Source organism: Vulpes vulpes, chromosome 5 (assembly GCF_048418805.1).
Source record: "Vulpes vulpes isolate BD-2025 chromosome 5, VulVul3, whole genome shotgun sequence".
Lineage (NCBI taxonomy): Eukaryota > Metazoa > Chordata > Mammalia > Carnivora > Canidae > Vulpes > Vulpes vulpes.
Genome location: NC_132784.1, coordinates 45,124,415 through 45,133,969, shown reverse-complemented (window position 1 = coordinate 45,133,969; position 9,555 = coordinate 45,124,415). Strand labels below are relative to the sequence as shown.

At 42.6% G+C, this 9,555-nt stretch overlaps 1 pseudogene; it reads right to left on the bottom strand.

The window, feature by feature from the left end:
- Positions 1–6,583: 6,583 nt before the first annotated feature.
- LOC112919222 (centromere protein N-like) lies at positions 6,584–7,594 on the bottom strand (annotated as a pseudogene).
- Positions 7,595–9,555: the final 1,961 nt, after the last annotated feature.

The window sequence follows — 9,555 nt, the reverse complement described above, 5'->3', positions numbered from 1 at the left end:
GTGACCCTGCTGAGCCACGCCCAGGCCGCGGTGCTAAGGGTGCTAGACGGCCGGCCCGGAGGGTGATGTGGGGGTGGCGGGGCGTGCCCGAGCCAGGATCTAGGGGAGGCAGAGCCAGGAGGGCCACAGTGTCCGGAACGGGGGTGGTGGTGGTGGTGTGTGTGTCCGTTTTCACATCGTTCAAGGGGAGCCGCGTGTACACACTTCGGGGCTGGGAGAAGTGCCAGGAAAGAGACAGGGACGACGTGTAGGTGCCCAGCAAGGGGGTGGGGCCGCTCAGCAGGTGCTCGGCAGCTTGGGAAGGGGGTCAGGGAGCCTTGGTCTTTGGAGCTCCAGCGGGAAGGAAAGGGGAAGGAGGGGGGAAGGAGGAGGAGGGAGGGGGATGGAGGGGAAAGGAGGAGGAAGGAAAGGGGAGGAGGGGGGAAGGAGGAGGAAGGAAGGAGGAGGAGGAGGAAGGGGGAAGAAGAGAGGGAGGAGGAGGAAGAAAGAGGAAGAAAGGGGAAGGAAGGGGGAGGAAGGGGGAAGAAAGGGGGAAGGAAACGGGAAGGAGGGGGGAAGGAGGGGGGGAAGAGGACAAGGCAGCCCTCTGCCCTTGCTCTTCCCGCCACCCGCTGCCTCATCCCCTAGAGCAGGTGCCGCTAATGGAGATGAGACAAGGACAAAACCCCACACACTGTGATCCAAGGAATCTCACCACGGAATTTCAGGTGGAGAAGTAGAGGACTCATCAGAACGGGGCATGAAAATCCTATGCGAGCTATATGGAGACAGGGTTATAACGCAGCCCAATGAGGTTTCCAGGAAAAATCCTCTGAGGCTTACCTGTGAGACATGGTGGCTTCAGCTCCTCAGGAAAAAGCAAGGGAGGCAGGGATGTGACCCACATTTCAATGAGCAATTAAAAAATTTTTTTTCTTTTACAATCACCACATTTGAACTTAATTTTCCCCCTTGAAAGAAAATAAAGGGGGGACTTCTCTTGCTAAGCATACTCTTTAGTCCCCATGCCCGCCCCCCACCTCTCCTCTGGTGACCATCAGTGTGTTCTCCATATTCAGGAGTTTCCTTCTTGGCTTGTCTCTTTTTTCTTTGCTCATTTGTTTTGTTTCTTAAATTCCACGTATGAGTGAAATCATTTGGTCTTTGTCTTTCTCTGACTTTCTTCACTAGATTGATCCTCTCTAACTCCACCCATGGTGTTGCAAATGGCCAGATTCCATTCTTTTGCCGGCTGGCCGTCATATACATCTACTACGTCTCCTTTACGCATTCATTGACTGATGGGCACTTGAGCTGCTCGCATAGTCTGGCTACTGAAACAGGGCTGCAAAACAAACCTTAAGGGCGCATGTGTCCCTTTGTATTAGTGTTTTTATATTTTGGGGGTAAATATTCAGTAGTGCCATTACTGGGTCCCAGGGTAGTTCTCTTTTTGACTTTTTAAGGAAAGTCCATACTGTCTTCCACATTGGCTGCACCAGTTTTTCATTCCCACCCAAAGTGCAAGAGGGCTCCTCTTTCTCCACATCCTCACCAACATTCTTGTCTCTCTTGGTGTTGATTTTAGCCTTTCTGACAGGTGGGAAGTGGTATCTCCTTGTGTTTTCATTTGCATTTCTCTGATTAGGAGTGATGGTTGAACATCTTTGCATGTGACTGTTGGCCATCTGGATGTCGTCTTTGGAGAATTATCTGTTCATGTCTCCTCATTTTTCTTTTTTTAAGATTTATTTTAGAGTGGGGGGAGGGGCAGAGGGAGAGAATCACTGAGCAGACTCCCTGCTGAACATGGAGCCTGATGTGGGTCTTGATCTCCGGACCTATGAAATCATAGCCTGAGCTAAGACCAGGAGCCAGATGCCCAACCACTGAGCTATCCAGGTGCCTCTATTCTGGTCATTTTTAATTTGATTACTTGGTTTGGGGTGTTGAGTTGTAGCAGTGCTTTATATATTTTGGATACTAACCCTTTATCAGATAGGTCATTTGCAAATACCTTCTTCAATTCAGCAGGTTGTCTTTTAGTTTTGTTGATTGTTTCCTTTGCTGTGCAGAAGCTTTTTATTGTGATGTAGTCCCAATAGTTTTATTTTTGCTTTTATTTCCCTTGCCTCAGGAGGCCTATCTAGAAAGATGTTGCTATGGCTGATTTTGCTCTGTGTTCTTAACAATTTTTATGAATTTTGGAAGGTCTCACTTAGGTCTTTAATCCATTTTGAGTTTATTTTTGTGTATGGTGAAAGAAAGATGTCTAGTTTCATTCTTTTGCATGTAGTCATCTGATGTTCCCAATACTATTTGTTGAAGAGACTTTCTTTTTTCCCATTGGATATTAATTCTCCCTTTGTTGAATATTAATTGACCATATAACTGTAGATTTCTGGGTTTTCTATTCTGTTCTATTGCTCTATGTGTTTATTTTTATGCTAGTATACCATGCTCTTTTAACTACTACTGCTTTGTAGTAACCTTAAATCTGGAATTGTGATCCCTCCCATTTTGTTTTTATTTTTCCAGGTTGCTTTGGCTATTTGAGATCCTTTGTGGTTCTATACCTATTCTAGGATTGTTTGTTGTAGTTCTGTGAAAAATGTGATTGGAATTTTGATAGGGATTGCATAAACATCTTAACAATATTTGTTCTTCCAATCCATGAACATGGAATGTCTTTCCATTTCTTTGTATTGTCTTGAATTTCTTTAATCAGGGTTTTATAGTTTTCAGAGTACAGGTCTTTTGCCTCTCTGGTTAAGTTTATTCCTATGTATTGTTTTTGGTGCAGTGATAAATGGGATTGTTTTCTTACTTTCACTTTCTCCTGCTTCATTATCAGTATTTGGGAATGCCATAGATTTCTGTAGATTTTGGATTCTGTAACTTTATTCATTTATCAGTTTTAGTGGTTTTTGTTAGAATACCTAGGGTTGTCTATATATAATATCATGTCACCTGCAAATAGTTTTACTTCTTCCCAGTTTGGATGCCTTTTATTTCTTGTCTGATTGCTATGGCTAGGACTTCCAGTGCTGTTTAAATAAAAGTGGCAAGACTGGACACTCTTGTCTTGTTTCTGATCTTAGTGGAAAATCTCTGTTTTTCTTTATAGAGTATATTAGCTGTGGGTTTGTCACATTTGGGCTTTGAGTTTTTTTGTCATCAGTGAATGTTGAATTTTGTCAAATGCTTTTTCTGCATCTATTGAGATGGTCACATAATATTTGTCTTTTTTAATATGGTACATGGTGGATATTGAACCATTCTTGCATCCTCAAAATCCCACTGACTGTCGTGAACAATCCTTTTAATGTATTGGTTGAATGTGGTTTGCTAATATTTTGTAACAGATTTTTGAATTGATGTTCATCAGAGATATTGGCCCATAGTTTCATTTTTTTGTAGTGTCTTTGTCTGGTTTTAGCATGGGGTAATGCTGTCCTTGTAGGATGTATTTGGAAGCTTTCTTTCCTTTTTTATTTTTGGAATGCTTTTGGAATATTAAGTTAATAGGTATTAACTCTTCTTTAAATGTTTGGTACAGGGGATCCCTGGGTGGCTCAGCAGTTTGGCGCCTGCCTTTGGCCCAGGGCGCGATCCTGGAGTCCCGGGATTGAGTCCCACATCGGGCTCCCGGCATGGAGCCTGCTTCTTCCTCCTCCTGTATCTCTGCGCCTCTCTGTCTCTATGTCTATCATAAATAAATAAATAAATCTTAAAAAAAAAATAAATGTTTGGTACAATTACCTATGAATGTTCTTTCATTATTGGGATTTGTTTGATTACAGACTCAATTTCATGACTTAATCACTCCATTCAGATTTTCTATTTTTCCTGATTCTGTTTTGGAAGATTATGTTTCTAAGAATGTATCCATTTCTTCTAGGTTGGCCACTTTGTTGATATGTAATTTTTCTTAGTAGTCTTTCCTAGTTCTGTGATGCTGGTGGTTACAACTCTGATTTCTGATTTGGTGTCCTTTTTTCTTTTTTCTTTTTCTCCACTTGGTGAGTCTGGCTATCAATTTTATCTTTCCAAAGAACCAGCTCTTTGGTTCTGTTGATGGTTTCTATTGTCTTTTTTAGTCACTTTCATTTAACTTCTGATCTTTATTATTTTCTTCCTACTAACTTTGGGCTTTGTTCTTTTTCTAGTTTTTTAGGTGTATAGGTTAGATTTAGATATTTCTTTTTTCTTTAGATACACCTGTGTTGGTATAAATTTCCCTCTCAGAACTGCTTTTGCTACATCCCAAAGATCTTTGGATTATGTTTTCATTTTTCTCCATGTATTCTAAAATTTCCTTTTTGGTTTCTTCATTGACTCTTTGTTTAGTGCACATGTTTGTGGTTTTCAAGGTTTTTTTTCTTGTAATTGATTTCTAGGTTCATCCAATTGTATTCAGAAAAGATGCTTAAAATGATTTAAGTAGTAAATTATTGAGATTTGTTTTAAGACCTAACATATGAGCTCTCCCAAACCATGTTCCAAGTACATGTGAATGAAATGTATATTCTGTTGTTTTGGGTGGGATGTTTTATATAAATCTATTAAGTCAACCTAGTTTACTGTGCCATTGAAGGACATGGATTCCTTATTGACTTTATGCCTGGATGACCTATGATTGATGTCAGTGGGATGTAAAAGTCCTTTGCTATTATTATATCACTGTCAATGTTTCCTTTTTTAAAAAAAAGATTTTATTTATTTATTCATGAGATACCCACAGAGAGAGAGAGAGGCAAAGACACAGGCAGAGGGAGAAGCAGGCTCCATGCGGGGAGCCTGACGTGGGACTTGATCCCAGGACTCCAGGATCATCCCCTGGGGCTGAAGGTGACGCTAAACCGCTGAGCCACCCAGGCTGCCCAATGTTTCCCTTTTTTTTTTTTTATTTGTAAACAGCTTCTTTGTTGTAAGTGCTCCAATGCTGGGTGCGTAGATATTTGTTGTTGTACCCTCTAGTTGGATTGATTCTCTTATTTTGCAATGCCCTACTTTGTCTCTTGTTACAGTCATTGTTTTGTCAAATAGGTATTGCCACTCCATCTCTTTTTTTTCCCCTTTCAGATCCTATAATTGTTTAGCTTGTGGATATGGTAGATTAATTGTTTTAAAACTGTTGAACCAGTTTTGCATACCTGCAAGGACTATCCCACTTGGTGATGGTGTATAATTTTTTTTTAATCCATTGCTGGGTTGGATTTGTTAATATTTTCTTGAGGATTTTTGCATGTAAGTTCATGAGAGAGATTGGTCTGCAGTTTTCTTTTTTGCACTATTTTTGTCTGGTTTTGGTACCAGGGTAATGCTAACTCCATTAAATAAATTAGGAAATAAAACAAGATGAAGTCTGAGAGGGAGACAAGCCATAAGAGACTCTTAATTATAGGAAACAAACTGAGGGTTGCTGGAGGGGAGGGGGTTGGGGGATTGGCTAAACTGGGTGATGGGCATTAAGGAGGGCACATGATGGAACGAGCACTGGGTGTTATATAAGACTGCTGAGTCACTGAACTCTATCTCTGAAACTAGTAATACACTATATGTTAATTAATTGAATTGAAATTTTGATAAAGAATAATAAGGGAATACTAAATCCAAAAAACACCCCTAATGGGGACCTAAATGGGACCACTTAGATGAAATGGGACCTAAATGGGACCACTTAGATGAAATGAACAAATTCCCTGAAAAACACAAATTATCACAACTCGCCACATGTTAAATAGATTGTTTGAACAGCCCTATAACTATTAAGGAAATTGAAATCATTAAAACTCCCCAAAAAGAAATCTCCAGGCCTAGATGGTTTCACTGGAGAATTCTACTAAGCTATTCGAGTTAATATCAACTCTACACAAACCCTTTTCCATCTTTGTTCCTCCCCCCACCTCACTCCCCAATTTACACGGAATCTTTTTCCCTTTCAGTAAGTGTGTCTTTAGGTCTGAAGTGAGTCTCTTCAAAGTAGCCTTGACCCACCTTCCTTTTTTATCCATTCAGACACCCCATGGCCTTTATTGGAACACAGACCTTTTGCATCGACCTAATTCATATAGAACCACCTAAATACATAGCAGTCTGTATTGATGATCACTTAAATTTGAACATATTCTATGATTTTATATAACGGAGTCCTCTGATATGCTACCTCCTGCAATAATTTAATGGACCCAATTCTACCCTTTGAATGGACCAATTTTATGACTTTCTAGAGAAGTTTTGAGTTGGGGATAGTTTCTCTTGCTGCTGCTTTCCATGCCTTAAGACAAAATTCTTAGAAACAAGCAATTAGAACCTCATCTCTCCAGGATCAAAGAGAGAGAGAGGAGTCGGGAAAAGGACCTCTTGTCACTTTTTAAAGGCCCCCAGTTGCTATGCTTTGCAGGATATGGAGGAAGGGGGTGCACAGTGGAAGAGGACAGAATCAGTCCCAATAATTGTGTTGAACATTTCTCAACTGTCAATATCAAGAACTAACTTCTAAAATACAAGCTTATAAACAGAAGCCATCCAGCTAGTGGTTAGCTAGTGAGTGTGCAATATAGTCAAGTTTATAAGCTGTGCTTGTAAGACCACATTCGTCTTATTTACATCTAACTTTAATATAATTCATTCCTTTATGGGGCATGCAAGTGAGCAGTGGAGAAAGTGGTGCATCTGCAGTACTGGCTGGTGCTGAGGATTTCAACGCTTCCAAAAGATGTGGGCTAGGGAACTTTACTAGGCACCAGAAGTGCCTCAGCTTTTGTTTCTCTCAGCTTTTGTATCAAGCTCCTGTTGTGCAAATTCTAGTCTTGGTTGAGGATAGTCTCCAAAGTTTCTTGGGTCCCTCTCTGGACTTTCTTTTTCTATTTCATTTTCATGAATGATCCTTGATCCATGTGTATTTCCAGCTCAAGGGTTCTTTCTTGTAGGGCTGTGGTAGAGGGGTCAGTTTCAAAGGCCTGGTTATACTGTTTAAGGGAGTCCGGATCCCGGCTTTGGGGTCCATTTTCACAAACATACGGTGCTGGCTAGCAACTGGTAGTGCCTGCCGCGGGCGGGGTGTATTGCTCTTCAGCTGGCAGGAGGAAGGGATGGTGTAGGGAGTCTGGGAATAATGCACCCACATAAGCAGGTTTGTACTGGGTTGGCTTGCTCCACTGTGTTCCCCAGGCAACTCGAACCCACACAGCATTCTCCTCAGCGTCTCGGGAGCAGACTCACATTTTCTACTGCTCCCTGAAGAATTGTCTCAAATGAACCTTTGACTTGTTCCATATCAAAAAGATCAAGGTCTTCACCTGGTCCTCTACTCTCTGAAAAACATCCCAAACTTTTGGTGCTGATGAAGTGGAGTATGAGTGGTGTTTATAGGGCTGCATCCTGGGGACTGGCACGCTTCTCCTCACAGAACAGAACTCAGTCCTGAACAAGAGATTCCTTTCTTTGCCAGAAGTCTATGGTCTGCAGTTGATTCTCAGACAATAAATAAATAAATAAATAAATAAATAAATAAATAAATAAATTTCCCAGACTTCGAGGATTGTCATCTTTCAGACATTGGGATCTTCAAGATGGTTTTCTTGATAAACTCGGCAATGGTTTCATCCATCTCTTTGGTGTGTCTGTCACCACCAGACGTGTCTCTTCTCTTGCTGCTTTTAAAATTCTCTTTAATCTTTGACATTTTAATAATTATATGTCATAGTGTAGACTTTCTTGGGTTCATCTTGTTTTGAAACTCTGTGTTTCTGGAACCTGGAAGTCTGTTTCCTTCCCCAGGTTAGGGAAGTTTTCAGCTGTTATGTCTTCAAATAATTGTTCTGCCCCTTTCTCTCTCTCTTCTCCTTCTGGGTTTCCTATAATGTAAATGTTTGCTCACTTTCTATTGTTCAAGAGCTCCCTTAACCTATCCTCATTTAAAAACAATTTTTTTTCTGTTCTGCTTAAATGATTTCCATCACCTTGTCTTCAGATTATTGACCTGTTCTTCATTTTCTAATCTGTTGATTCCCTCGAGTGTATTTTTCATTTGTTACTGTTTTCTTCAATCCCAACTGGTGTTTTTTTAAATATTTTCTATCACTTTGTTGAAATTCCCACTGAGTTCATCTACTCTTCTCTCCATCCCGGTGGACATTTTTATGAACATTTCTTTGAATTCTTTATCTGGTAGATTATCTGCACTTCATTTAGGTTTTCTAAGGTTTTGTCTCACTCTTTGAAGTATATTTTTCTGTCTCATTTTACATTACTTTCTGTATTGGTTTCTGTGAATTGGGTGGAACAGCTACTTCTCTTAATCTTGATGGGTTGATCGTGTGTGGAAGCCCCCTGTGTAGACAGCATGTGCTTGGTGATGCTGGCTGGCTGCAGCTGTTGTGGTCCTGGTCTGGGATTGCTCTGTTCCAGGGCTAACCTGGTGGTGTGGCTGGAACTGAGGTTGGCGTGGGCTGGAGCAGATGCAGGGCTTTCCCCCCACAGGGTGACCTGGCTGGATGCTGAAGGGAGTCAGCCATGAGCCTTGTGTGGTCCCAGGGCTCTACACACAGGTGGTGTGTAGGGGGTGTGGCTGGACCTGGGGGAGGTCTTTGGGCTCTCTATGCAGAGGCTGCCCTAGCAGGGTGTCTGGAGTGGAGGTGGGCATGGGCCAGGGGTCCAGGGTGCTCTGAGCACAGGATGACTCTAGGGCAGCTAGAGGTGAGCCGGGCATGGGCCAGGGGTTCCAGGGTGCTTTGCACAGGGGACTCCTGGGGAGTGACCTGTTGAAGTGACACAGGACAGCAATGTGGTGACACCGGTACAAAGCATACCACCTCGGGGAGCTGGTTGGAGCTGTAATGAGTGCCATCTGGGGTCCTCCTGGTGGGATAGGGAGGGTTGCTGGAGTCTAGGAACTGGTGGCTCACCGGGTATCAGGCCAGCTAGGGCCCCGGCTCCTTTCTCTGCACGAAGGTGGGAGCAGACCACAGAACGTGGCCCTCGGAGCCCCTGACCTGGCAGCTGTTTGATGGGGGTTTGGGTCTGGTTCCCTTTTATTTCCATTGCCCGTTTATACTGGGGCTTTTCTCCTGCGCTCCACGGCAGTCTGCTCACGGCCCCTGGGTAGTATCCTCACTGCAGCTCTGAGCGTCGGGCCTGGGGTTCCCTTTGTTGCTGAGTCTCTGTCTCTCCTGTCACTCCTTCAAGGGCCTCGCCATCGTCGTCATCTCATCGTCCTGTGGATGCTGCTCAGGGGGGCCCTGAGCTCCTCTTCAGGGCAATTGCTCTGTACACGGCTGTAGATCTGGTGCGCCTGTAGGAGGGGAGTTCGGGGCCTTCCTGGGTTGCCACGTGGGACTGAGGATCCTGAAAAGCTATATTTAACCTACTAAAATGTTCTAGGAAAAGGAATATTCCAGCAATTCTTAAAATGTATTCTTGGCCCTAAAACAAATAGAGTCTACTTTGTGTGCAAGATTTATTGCTGGCTTACAGCACAGATTTTGATTAAACGGAAAACTGATCTAAGAAGCTTTAAACGTTAATTGTGGAGTAGTTTTAAGACCCAGAACAGCAAATGACCTATAAATG